General features: G+C 35.5%; 1 protein-coding gene across 1 annotated transcript in view; it reads left to right on the forward strand.

Moving 5' to 3' along the window:
* Window positions 1–13,568, forward strand: part of Nrg3 (neuregulin 3) — a gene marked incomplete at its 5' end in the record, with an annotated part of 1,020,825 nt that overhangs the window by 872,870 nt on the left and 134,387 nt on the right.

The raw sequence follows: 13,568 nt of genomic DNA on the forward strand, positions 1-13,568 counted from the left end.
TATATATATATATATATATATATGAATATTTTCTGGCCGTGGCCCAAATGGTCAGTTCAGCAAAGTGGAGGCAGGTTCTGCTTGGCTGCGCATTTTCTGATAGATTATAAACAGCAGGCTCCAAGCAAGTATCTTTTTTCTTCCCTAAAAGTAAGAATCCCCTGGGTAATCACATAGATGATATATGGCATGATAATTTAGAAGGAGCAGAAAACTTGGAGTTAGAAGTCCTGAATTTAAAACCTTTCATGATCACTTGTTAGATGGATGGCCTTTTTATTTATGCAATACAGTTTTCCTCTCTGTAAATATAATAATCATCCATAGGTAGTCACGAGGCTTGAAAAAGATTATGCACACAAGGCTCCTCAATAATTGCTAAGCCTCATTAGCAGATATATTCTGGTTTGAAGTGTGCCTGTGTCTACTTATGTTGTTATCTCAAAAATTAAAAGCATTTCCTAGCTGGAAAACAGAGTTGAAGGAAACCATTTAAATAAACTTTCCTGTGATGGCTGAGTCCTTAAGGATATGAAATGCTTCAAATTAAGGGACAAGAAGAGAACAAAACTGCCCAGCACACGCAGGCTTTACCAATAGATAAGATCTCCAGCTAAATTTGCCTTCTCATGTATATTCTTTGGCTGGAACATGCATTTTATAGTCATAGAACCCATGGCTAATTTTTTGCTTTATATCCAGCTCAGGACTTACATTTGTGCCCCTGCTTGTCCCTGTGAGCATGGGAGGTGGCTAGCTTGTCCTAAGCTGTGTGTTCATTCAGTCCACACTGAGATGAACAGGATCTTACCCTGATCTGTGAGGACCCAAAACACCCATGTCGGAAGTGACCTGAACAGATCTCCCTAAGCAGCTCTGAGCCAGGGGAATCTTACTTTTAGGGAAGCAAGAAAGCTACTTGCGGCAAGCCTGCTGTTTAGAATCTATAAGAAAACACATGGCCAAACAGAACCTGCCTCTGCTTCAGTTGAACTGACCATTTGGGCTAAGCCTAGGTAATTATTAAAATAGAAATAATATTGGAAGACATCTTAACATACATTATATCTATGGAACACGGGTTTTTATGTGTACCATATTACAAAATTATTATTGCTATAAAAATAAATCTGTGTCTGATATAAAAACTCATCCTATACACCATCATATTAACAAATTATTGTTATAATGAGAGAAATCCATGTCTGAGTGAGGAGTGATTTGTTCAAGTCCATTCTGATGAAAGGGAGGCATCTGGGGATGGAAGCAGCACTGGGCATACAGAGCCTAATGTTGGGGACCTCTGGGTATATGTGGGTTTCCAGATTTCATTTGTCTTCACCCGATGTGAGGAAGACCTTCCCAGGTGCTATATGAGAGCCTCTGTTTTCTCCATTGGCTGTGCATCAGTGGGAACAGTTGCTAGAGAGTTTCATAAGGAATTTTGTATTAGAATTGTGCACATTTATTTTACTAACATTGGAAATTTAGATTGCTAAAATTTAGATGACTAGCAATCAAAAATTCAAAATTCTATTAAAGTATAGCCCTTTTAAGATGTCTCACCCTCTTTCTGCTCCTGCCTCTTCTGAGAGCTGGTCTGTGGCAACAGGGACTTCCTTTGCAAGGCCCCAGCTGGAATCTTGGTGTCTCTAACTCATGCCTGAAATATTATATCCTAAATAATCCACCTGGTCATTGCAAGCTCCCTCTTCCCCTAAACCATACTGGCAACTTGCTGCTGTTTAGGAGTCAGCCTTCTGTAGTTGGGGAGTACCAATGGGTTTAACCTTTTGGAAAGCGAACAAATAATATATAATAATATTAATATGCAGCAATATTTTTAATATTGACTATTCATGATTCCGTAGCCTTCATGCTGGGACATGGAAATGTGATGCAATAACACTGCATTGTAATTACAGCAACTCTTTAAAAATGGGCAATGAGAGCAAGAATTGTTATATAAATAGTCATGCTGCTACATGATTTTTTATTCTGCTATAATAAAACAGTGCAGTTAAAATACATTTAATGATTGGGAAAATGCTTAAGACACAATGTAAAGATAAGAGAGAAAAATGTATGCCTTAAATATGTGTGCCTGCATGCATGTGCATGTATGTGTGTGTGTGTGTGTGTTCGGAACATCTCAGCCCTCGGTGTAAAATACAGAGATCACATGAAAGTCCATGTTGTAATGGCATCACTGCAACTTTACAAACTTCATGAGAAAGAAGTTAAGAAGAAAACTAAACTTTATCTACTGCCTAACATTCTACAGTACAGTAGGGTGGCTATCATTTACAGCAACTTATTATATATTTTATAAAGAAAAAAGTTCAAAGGCTCCCAACACAAAGGAGTGGTGTCTTAGGTTCTTTTTGTCTTTGTTGTGACACTATACCCAACACCCACAAGTTAAAGGAGAGGTTTATTTCAGCTCTCAATTTATAGATGTTTCATTGCAGTCAGCTGGCTCCAAGGCCAGTGGCATGGCAGGAGCATGGCAGATGAGAGCTGCTCATGGCATGACAGTGAGAAACGTTGGCACTCAAGGGAGAAGAGGGAAAAATACTCTTCCAGGCAAAGCCCCCAGTGACCCATTTCTAGTCAGGCTTAGCTGCCAACATCGCATTGAGGTAGAAACTCACCAGTAGAATAATCCATTGATGATTATCACACTGTCATGATCCAGTCACTTCCCCAAAGCCCCATCTATGTACGAGGCTTCAGGAACACATCTAGATATGGGCTATAACAAATGGTAAATGTTTAAAAAGATGGAAGGGCTAATTAACCTGATTTGACCGTTATACAGCGCATACCTGTGTCACACAGTACACTATGAATTTGTATAATTATTTGTCCATGAAAAAGAATTTTAAAATGTATAGCCATTTGTTAGAAATTCCTCCCAGGCTATCTATTAATTCTTAGGTATTCATACTCTCTTTTTAAAATGCAAAATGACAAAACGTGTCCTTAGCGTTCTACTCAGCCATCTCAGGCCGGGGAGGCTCATTGTCTCCTCTACAGCCTACAAAGATGTGGAGTCTTAATCCTGACCCAGGCTCGGTGCTCATGTGAAGTATTGGGTGCACTCACAAGTGTCCCTAGCATTCCTTGCCTGCTGCTTCTCTAAATGTTGCTGCTTCTAGTGTAATCCATCTGCCCACCCATTTAGACTTCTCTGAGGCCAACTGCCCGCCTGGCCTCTCCCCAGTTTTCTAATAACATTTTACTTATGGAAGCCCGTTTCCATCTGCCTCACTGGCTGTCTTCCCAGCAGAGACAGCCACAGCCAGCCCTCCCACTCCAAACCACCATAGCCAGCGTCTGGTTCCCAGTCCGCAGATCTCCTGGTGCACTGTTGTGCCGCCGTGGTTCACCCTGCCGTGTCTGGGTGTAACTCCTTGACAGCTCTTAAAATACTATGTGTTGCGGCTCATACATTTTTTATCCAGGAAAAAATAATCTATACCTTCTGCAACTTTCATTTTTGATCTTTGACCTGTTCCAGTTTTCCCAAATTAAATTATTTGCAAGAAGTGAGCAGCTGAAACTTTGGCGTATTTTTTGAAGGTTAAGAACTGACAAAAGAAAAAAAATATATATATAGCTGATTTAATATTCGTGTCTTTCAATTCACTTCACACTGGAGAGTGGAGGTGAAGCTAGCCAGTGGAAAATAATAAAGCCATTTACTTTATCTTTTCCTTTGAGTGAAATACTGCATTTTTTTTTTTTTTTTTTTTTTTTTTTTTTTTTTTTTTTTTTTTACAAAGGTGGAAGAGGGAGTTTTTTTTTTTTTTTTTTTTTTTTTTTTTTTTTTTTTGTCTTCCACAAAGAGCGTAGATCAGGGAGTACAAATTGGTAGTTTTCTGCCGTGGGTATTCCAGGCCAAGATCATCCGTTATTATTATAGCATTGTATATTTGCTATACTGTCCTAAAGAACAGTCCTTGAAATTCAAGCTGCACCCTCCTTTGGGGTCTCTTATCTATTCCTAAAATTATGGCTACAAATTTCTAACTCCCCTTTAGTTCTGTGCTGAAACATATACCAGTTTACGCTTATGATAAAAAGAAGCTAAATTGCTAAGCTGCTCTCTCAGGAGACAAATATTGAGTCCTCTGCACTCACCACTGGCCTTTCCATTCTCCAGCTTTGGTCCCCAGGGGTGCTCCTCTGGAGACAGTCACTACCTCCCCCTCTCAGCAAATGTCACAGGTAGAGTAGCAGTGAATTGCAAATAAAGACAGCTAAAAATCATCTGGCATTTGAGGAAAGCGGTAGCATTAAACAGGGTCACTGAACTTAATAAAAAAGAAAAGTTAGGAGAGGAAAAATGAAATGTCACTAGAGGCCCGCCTAGTCTTCTTGGTGTGTATGGTCTTCATTTCTTAATATCTGCCTCTCCAGAGGCTGTCCTGTTCCTCTGAGCAGAGACCCTGCTCCCTCCTGCTACCTGAAAAAGCAACTCACCTAAGGGAGAAGCTAGAGATGCTGACCCATGGCAGTGCTCCCATGTGACTTGATCTGTTTCCCTAGGTCCCCACTTGCACTGGGCTGCTGGGGTTAAAAATACACTTGGAGGCTTTTACCACGTATTGAAGTAAGGTTCTCCTCTTTTTGTTTGGCAATATGATTTTCATCTTCAATCGAACCCTGCTTTGTTTTCAGAAGTATTAAGGAGTTAAAATATATCTTCTTTGTGTTCCTAAGGATTTGCGGAGGAAGAAAGGTTACCACACTTTGTCCGGGATCTTTTTGATCTGCAACTCGGATTCTTTCATTATTGTGCCATTTTTAGCTGTTTTTCCAGAAGCCACTCTGAGCAGTCTCGGATAGAAACAATACTTCATTCATTCTCTCATGCCAGAGCAAAATATGGTCTTGGTATAAGACTGTGTGAAAATGTTCGGCATATATCTATGCTTTGAGGAGCTTCATTCTTTTATAACAGCCACACATGCAGGCTGTCAGAAACAGGAGCTTCCTATACCTGAAAAGGCTCTGGACAGAATCAGCTCATCCTGCAATAACTTTCACCATATTCAGGCTTGGTACTTCCCATATTTCAGACTCATATATTATACATGCAATCTTTACTCTCAGAACAGGGGACTATTAAACAGCAAATACTATCAAAAGTAACAGAATGAGGAGATGAAGAAAAGAAGGGTGGCTCACCTACAATTAGAATTCCTGGATATATCCCCCCCCTTTCTCTCTGCCTGCTTCACAAACCCAGTGGATTGCAGAGGCTAACTAGATTTCCTGATCCTTGGTCTTTGTTTATGTTCTCATGTTTTAGAAAGGTTATCTTAATGTCATCTGCTGACAGGCAGTTTGGCAGGATGGCCAAATGAAATACAACACTCTTTAGAATTCCTCGGTAAGTTTTCCAAAGTTCTGATTCATCTAGAACTCTGAACGATTGTTGGGGATTGCAGGATGGTTGTTAAATGGAATGACTCAGCAGCAATTCAGTGCCACGTGCTCTGAGATCCCTAACTGAAGTCAGAGAGTTGCAGACCCTGAGAGGAGTTCCTTTAGGAGAAAGAACAGTTCAGCACAAGGGTCGGCAAGACACCACACCCAGGCCAGTTCCAGCTCACCAAATGTTTGTAGGGCCTATAATCTAAGAATGATATTTCCTTTATTAACTGGTTGAAAAAATTTCAAAGAGAGTCATATTTCATGGAATGCAATATGTACATATTACTCAAATGTCAGTGCCCATAAATGATTTTTATGGGACTATAACCATACTTACTTATGTATACTTTGTCATGGCTACTTTAGAGCTATAAGGGAGTAACATATTTGTTACAGAGAATTTATCACCCCCAAAGCTTAACCTGTTAATTCCATTGTCTTTTAATGAGAATGTTCGTTGATCATTGCTTAATGCATTAAGAGTTGCTAATCTGGGGCTGGGGATTTAGCTCAGTGGTATCACCACCTGCCTCACAAATTTCAAGGTCTGAAGTTCAATCCCTGATATCAAAAAAAAAAAAAAGCGTTACTAATCTGAAGGACACAGGAAGAATAGCAACTAATACTTTACCAGATGTCCTTCAAAGGCGTCCTAGAAGTTCAAGGATAACACAACTTTACAGAGGACACACAAGCAGAACAGAAACACAAATGCAGATGGCATTCAATGTATAAATTTTCAACTAAGCCCCTGTTTTTTACAGTAATAAAGTCACACTTCAGAGAAAAAATTCAGTACAACACAATACTCCTAGTTTTTACAATACTTTGGTTATTTTCTTAACCTATAACCTGCTTATTGAACTTATGCTGAGTTTAAAGGATTCCTTTTTAAACTGATTTTTTTGGATTCCATTCTATTTAGTAAGAACAAAAGAAGTGATGATTTAAAAATGACTCAGAGGCAGAGGCATATAATTATTAAAGAAGAGAAACTAAAATTGATGAAAAAACTAAAGAGAATATAATGATTGCTATCTGATAAATACCTAGACATTATCATGACTTTGAAGATAAACAATGAATTGCATGCAAAAGCAGTGAGGGTACAATCCAGAGGAACAAGCCAGTGTGGTGGGAAACTGATGAACTGTGAAATATTTGAAATGTGTCTATTAACACAAATGCAAATTCCCATTACATTGTGCTAAATCAAAGTAAAAAGAGTTCCTAGATGAGAGCTTGATCATGTTTAAAATTATGTCAGCAAAACATTTCATTGTAAGGTGTGCGAAGTTTTGGAGGTAAAGTTTCAGTATGAATTCAAGGAAATCAGATTCTCTGGAGTTGATGGTTATACACCATTAGTGCCATTCAGGAGCAAGGTGTCTGTAGCAACAGATTTTTAGAGTATCAGGAAATTAGATCGTGTCTCGGCCTTTTGGCTAAGATCAAGTGTAGGAAATTGGCTTATATAGAAAAATAAAGCTACAGGTAGGCCCAATAGAAAGTTTATCATGAGGGAGAAGTGAGATCTATGCCCTGTTTGGAGGATTTGGAATACTTTCCATGATCATTCTATTACTTGATGCCAATTTGCTTAGTGCTAAGCTTAAAATCTTCTTTGTAATTTTGATCTCTTCAACAGAAGAACTTAGGGCCAAGGTTTTAGAAACTAATAATTTGTAAATAAGGGTGCTTTTGCTTATCTTTATAGCACAAAGGAGGAAATGAATCAGATTGATGTACACACTATAAATGAAAATTAAAGGTTTCAGTACAGATATACTAAAGGCCAACTTTAGAAAATATTATTAACATATACAGAGATATCCATCCATAGTAAGTTCCATACTTAGTAAAACTGTAGGATACTGCAGAGGCGGAAAGAAAACATTTTTGCACCACTCACAATGACATTTGAAGAGAGCATTTTAAAATATCTTCTAGTGTGGTAACAATAGATGTTCATCTCTTTCACATAGAAATGTTTATCTTCAAGTGACAGTAGGGAAGGTTCTATTTATTTCATCATGACAGATTCATACTCAACAAAAGTTTAGAGAAGTTAGTGCAAAATAGAAAGAGAAGTGGAGATTCAAAATGCCTCAGATCTTTGTAACTAATATTTATACAAATTTTTAAAAAACAAAAATTATTAAAGTATATATGTAAATATTTCTGACTACTTACTTCTTTAAGACCACAGCACCAGGTGTATTTAGTTTCTGTTATAAAAAAAAATCTGTATTTCTTTTGAGTCTATATATTCAGTATTTTAACTGAGTTTATCCAAAATAAAATTTATATTAGTATGTGACTTACAAATATCATAAATTTGGATTGTAATTAATTAAAGCTATAATAAATCTGGGAATGAAAACTTTTATATTCAGAAAGTAATTAGTGCTTATTGAATATGAATAGAATCTTTAATAAACTTTCATTTTATCTAAGCTGAGGTTTGATACAAATTTTTCTTCCATGATTAAGCCATAACCTAAATGCTGATTTAACAATTTTTAAAGCATTTGTGCATCTAATCTCAGTATGCTTTCATTGTATACAATTTGGAAATTAAGGATAAATATAAGAAAACTATCAATGATCAAATCACCAAGAGATAAGCAATAATTAAAATATATTTTCTCCATCTTTTTTCTATTATGTATGCATATAATAGTATAGATATTATTGAGTCATTTGCTTTTCTTTTCTAAAATGTCTTATAAGTAGTCACTCTATTTCTAATTAGAATTGAAATTTTAAGTAGATTCATAACTCTTACAGAATTGTAGATGATTATTGAAAGATTTTACAATACATGCAAAGGTAAAGAGACACATGTGTGTGGAAATGTGTATCTGTACGTATGTGTATTATATGGTGAGGGTGGAGTTTCAGTTTGATTGGTGTTGGGATCCATCCTGGAGACTGGTGGAGCACACTTCTAGGGGCGTCTGCATGAATGTGGAGGCATGGCCTTGGGGTCTATGTCTGGTCCCTCACCTCTCCTGTTCTGGCCCTGTTCCTGTGCTCTGTTTCCCGGCTGTCATGAACTAAGCAGCTTTGTTCCACTGTAAACATCTGTCATGAGGTTTCTACCTTGGAGCCAGACAAACACAGACTGCATCTCCTGAAAGCATGAGCTTAATTAAACCTTGTTGTATTTGTCTAGTATTTTGTTCCAGTGACAGGAAAGCTAATGTATCTACCAAAAACCAAGGTAAATATCAATATAAATATTACAATTCGATTATATACTAAAATTTTAATAAACAGCTTTCTAAACATTACATATTTTATCACAAATCTAGAGTTAATAAAGAATCTATTCTAAGTGCTATAGGAAAACCCTCAAATCTCAGTGAATCAATGCAAAGGTTCATTTTTCTCCTTTTATCATGAACATTCTGTTCTACGCAGTGACTCAGAATTCTTTGTTGGATTCTCTACATCAGCCAGCTTAAAATGGTGAGCGTTGAAGATCACTTAAATCTTTAGGAGGAAGCCTGAAGTTGGTGCTTACTACTTCTGTGTTGTATTGCTTTTCTGTGTTACTGAGAGCACAATATTGTTATGATGCTGTAGGTAGCATTGTGTTCCTTGTTCTTGTGAATATAACCTTTTTGAAAATAGTTTTTGCAGATGTAATCATGTTAAAACAAGGTGCCAGGGATTTAGCATTTAGCTCAGTGGTTCTGCTACCTTCCTTGCAAGAGGAAAGAACCAGGTTTGATCCCCAATATAAAAAAAGGGGGGGCACTCTTTGGGCCAGGGATTTAGCTCAGTGGTGCTGTCGCCTGCCTTGCAAGTTCAAGGACCTGAGTTTGATTCCTGGTACAAAACACACATACACACACACACACACACACAAGGTAATATAGGATTGGAGTGTGGCTTAAATCCAGTGATTGGCACTCTTGTAAGGAGATATTTGAAGATACATAGACAACAGTGAAGTTCATGAGATGACAGAGGCAGAAATCTGAATTATGCCTCAGGAGTCAAGAACTCCAAGGATTGACAAGCAAGACAGTAGGACAAGAAAGGAAGCATCATTTCCCAGAGGCTTTGAAGAGGACATGGCCCAACCAACACTTGATTCAGGATCTCTAGCTTCTGTAGTTACTAATAAAATACATTTTCAAACCTAGAAAAGTTACAAAAAAAAGTGATAATATTAATGAAAGGCAAAATGCATGGTAAAATTAATGGGATATGTCAGTATTAAAAGGAACATTAAATAATCAGAGAAGCACAATTTAGCAAGGTAATTCCTCGCAATTATCTAACATAAATGAATCTACATAGTGACTAAATATATAGGGCAAATTGCACTAGATAAAAAAGAGTTTGATACAGATTATTATAATGGAAACTTCAATGCTGTCTTTCGTCATAAAGAGCTCTTTCTAGAGAGAGATAGATCTATATATATATATAGAAAGAGAAAAATTAAATAACAGTATTTACATGAAATTTCTATATATTATTGAAATAAAATAAATATTGGATAATAACAGAAATTATAAAAGCTAGCGAGCTAATAGGTTCTTTTAATTCCTTTTTATGTCCTCTGTTTATTTCAAAAACATTTTCTTAAGTCTTTTTAATTAAATCGCATTAGGCTCAGGGATGGATTCTGCAGTTAGACCTTCGAATACAGTACTGTTTCAATCTGTATTCACTTAAATACAGTGTTGCACTGCATAGGACCAGTCAGTCGATGGAGGACTTTATATTGAGTGCTGGTGCCATAAGATTATGCTGGAGCTGAAAGTTCCTATGACTTGGTGATAGTGTAACAATGGTGATGGTAGCAGGGTGCATTTCTGACATGTTTCTGGTGATTTCATTGTAAACAAACCTACTTTGCTGTTAGTAGTATAAAAGTATAGCAGTATGGCACATACAGTTGTGTAAAGTACCTATTACTTAACAATAAGTAACTCAATATTTGTGGGATAAAAACTATACTTTTAAATGTTGGAATATATTTCTTATTTAAAAACTGCTAACCATAAAAAAGCCTCAGGCAGCTCATTCAGGAGGGACCCCAGAAGAAGCTATTGAATGTCATGGGAGAAGGCCTTTCATGGTCTTTAGTTTGTTATAATTAAATTAAGTGAAAAAAGTTTGTTTTCTGTTTTTACTTTTGTTGCCTTTGTCTTCAGGGTTCTTCCTAAAAAAAAAATCATTGACAACCCCAATGTCTTAAAGTTTTCCTGTAGTCATTTCATAATTTCAGGTTTAACATTCAGGTTTCATCCATTTTGAGTTAATTTTGGTGTACAGTTAGAGTTTCATGAATGCATGTGTGTATTCAAGTTTATTAGCAACCCTTATTGAAGAGATTGTCTTCTTTTCTACTTAATGCTCTTGGTGCCATTGTCAAAATTCAGTTGGGTAAGTAAACATGGATTGAGGCGGTCTATTCTGTATGCTGGTTCCATATTGTTTTGGTTGCTGAGGTTTCTAAAATATTCTGAAACGAGTTATTGTGATTCCTCCTCCCATCATCATCATCATCATCATCATCATCATCATCATCATCATCATCATCATTGAGATCACTCTTGCTATTTGGAATCTTTTGTAATTCCAAATGAATTTTAAGAGTCTTTCTCTATTTCTGTAAGATCATAGATATATTTTAAGGGAATTCTATTGAAATTACACATTGCTTTGAATAGTATGGCCATTTTAATAATAATAATTCTTGTGGCCCATGAATTAAGGATATCTTTGCATTTTTGTGTTCTCTCTCTAATTTCTTTCATCCATATTTTATACTTTTCAGCATAGAGATCTTTCACTTCCCTGAACTTATTCCTTAAAAAATTTTTCCTATTGTGAATGGGATTACTTTTAAATTTTCCTTTTTGGCACGCTAATTATTAGAGCATATAAATGCTACTATATTTTATATGTTGACTTAAAATTTTACTGTTAAGTAATAAATTTTAACAGCTTTTTGATGAAGTATTTAGGTTTTATGCATAAAGTTTTGTCAACTGGAAACGTGAATAGTTTAGCTTCTTCCTTTCCAGTTTAGATTTTCTTTATGTCTTCCTCTTGCCCTAGTGCTCATCCTTAAAATTAATCCTATATTATATAAGATCAGAGAAAGTGGACATATTTGTTTTGTTCATGATTTTAGAAGAATCGTTTTCAGTTGTTTTCTCATTCAATATGATTTTAGCCCTGGATTTTTCATATAAAACCTTTTGAGATATGATTCTCCTATAAATAATTTGTTGAGAGTTTATCATGAAGTCATGTTGAATCTTACCAAATGCATTCTCTGTACCTACTAAAGTGGGTAGATGGACTTGTCCTTTCTTTTGCTGACTTATTTGCATAGGTTGGATCATCCTTGTATCCTTGGGATAAATTCCACTTGGTCATGGGCAACATTTTTTTGATGTGCTTCTCAATTTAGTTTGCTAGTTTTTGAAGGATGTTTGCATGTATATTCTACAAAGATATGGATCTTTAATTGTGTTTTATCTATGTGCAGTTTTGGTATAAGGATATACTAACCCCATAAAAAGACCTTGTTGGAGTTTCTTGCATTTTAAATTTTTGAAGAAGGATTATAAGTAGAATTAAATGATATATAGGTTTTATCAGTAAAGCCATCATGTCCTGGACACTTTATAGATGGGAGATTTTAATTATTGATTCAGTCTTATTACTCATTATTGTTCTGTTTGATTTTATATCTCTCCTTGATTTAATTTTGGTAGTGTTTATGCATTTAGGAATTTGCTCATTTCTTCTAGGTTTTCTAATTTTTTAGTGTAATTATTCATTGCTGTTTGTTGTTATCCTTTGCATTCCTGTGGTATCACAGTAATGTCTCTTTTATCTTCTCTGATTTTATTTATTTTGATCATCCCTTTTATTTTCTTGGTTAGTCTCACTAAAGTTTTGCCAGTTTTGTTTATTCTTTCCAAAAAGTAACTCTTTCATTCAGCATTTTTACTTTTTTTACTTCAATTCTGTTCCAGTTTTTTTTTCTTCTTCTAATTTTGAGTTTGGATGTTGTTGCTTCTCTGTGTTACTAAGGTGAATTTCTAGGTTGCTTATTTGTGATTTCTTTATTCATATATGCATTCATTATGATAATCTTCCCTCACAATATTTTTATTGCTGTAATGTGTTTTGCTAACATTTTCATGTATTTCTAAAAAAAATAACTTCTTTTATTTCTTCAATTATCCTTTGGTCATTTGGGAGCATATTATTTGATTTCTGTGCATTCATATACTTTCCATTCATAGTTTTATTATCAATCTGTAGTTTATTCTCCTGTGGTATGAAAAGATGGATGAAATGATTTCATTCATTTATTGAGAATCAATTTGTGGCATAATATATGATCTATCCTGCAGAATGTTCTGTGTACTAATACAAATATGGTATATTCTGCTAAAATTGGATAAAGTGTTCTGTTAAATTCTGCTAGATCCATTTATTTTGTAGTACCATCCAACTCAGATGTAACTCTGCTGTTTTTCTCTATGGACAATCTGTCATTGAAGAAAATGGGGGTGCTGAGGTTTCCAAATATTATTACATTATAGTCTATCTCTTGCTTTAGATCTATCAATATTGGCTTTATATATTTGGATGGTCCTTTCTTGGATGCACATGTATTATAATTTTATATCTTCTCACAAAATTGATCTTCCTATAAGTCAATAATAACCTTATTTGCCTCTATTTGTAGTTTTTGATTTATGTACTACTTTATCTGACACTAGCACAGTCGTTCCTGCTAGCTTTTATTTTTTATTTTTGTGAAATATCTTTTCTCAAATATTCACTTTTAGTTTGGTTTCTTCAAAGATGAAGAGTGTTTCTTGTAAGCAACATGTAGTTTAGTTTAACAAATGGATGAATTTAATCCATTTACAATGTAGGTTATTATTGATAGTTATGGACATCTGTCAATTCTGTCAATTGTTCATTTTATTCTGTTTGTTTTTGAATATTTTTGTTCTTTTCTATGTCTCACTAATTTTGTGATTTAGCAGCTTGTAGTCATACTGAGAATTTATTGTCTTTCCTCTCTCTCTCTCTCTCTCTCTCTCTCTCTCTCTCTCTCTCTCTCT

Source organism: Fukomys damarensis, unplaced genomic scaffold (genome assembly GCF_012274545.1).
Source record: "Fukomys damarensis isolate Sample0158 unplaced genomic scaffold, DMR_v1.0_HiC HiC_scaffold_1, whole genome shotgun sequence".
Classification (NCBI taxonomy): domain Eukaryota; kingdom Metazoa; phylum Chordata; class Mammalia; order Rodentia; family Bathyergidae; genus Fukomys; species Fukomys damarensis.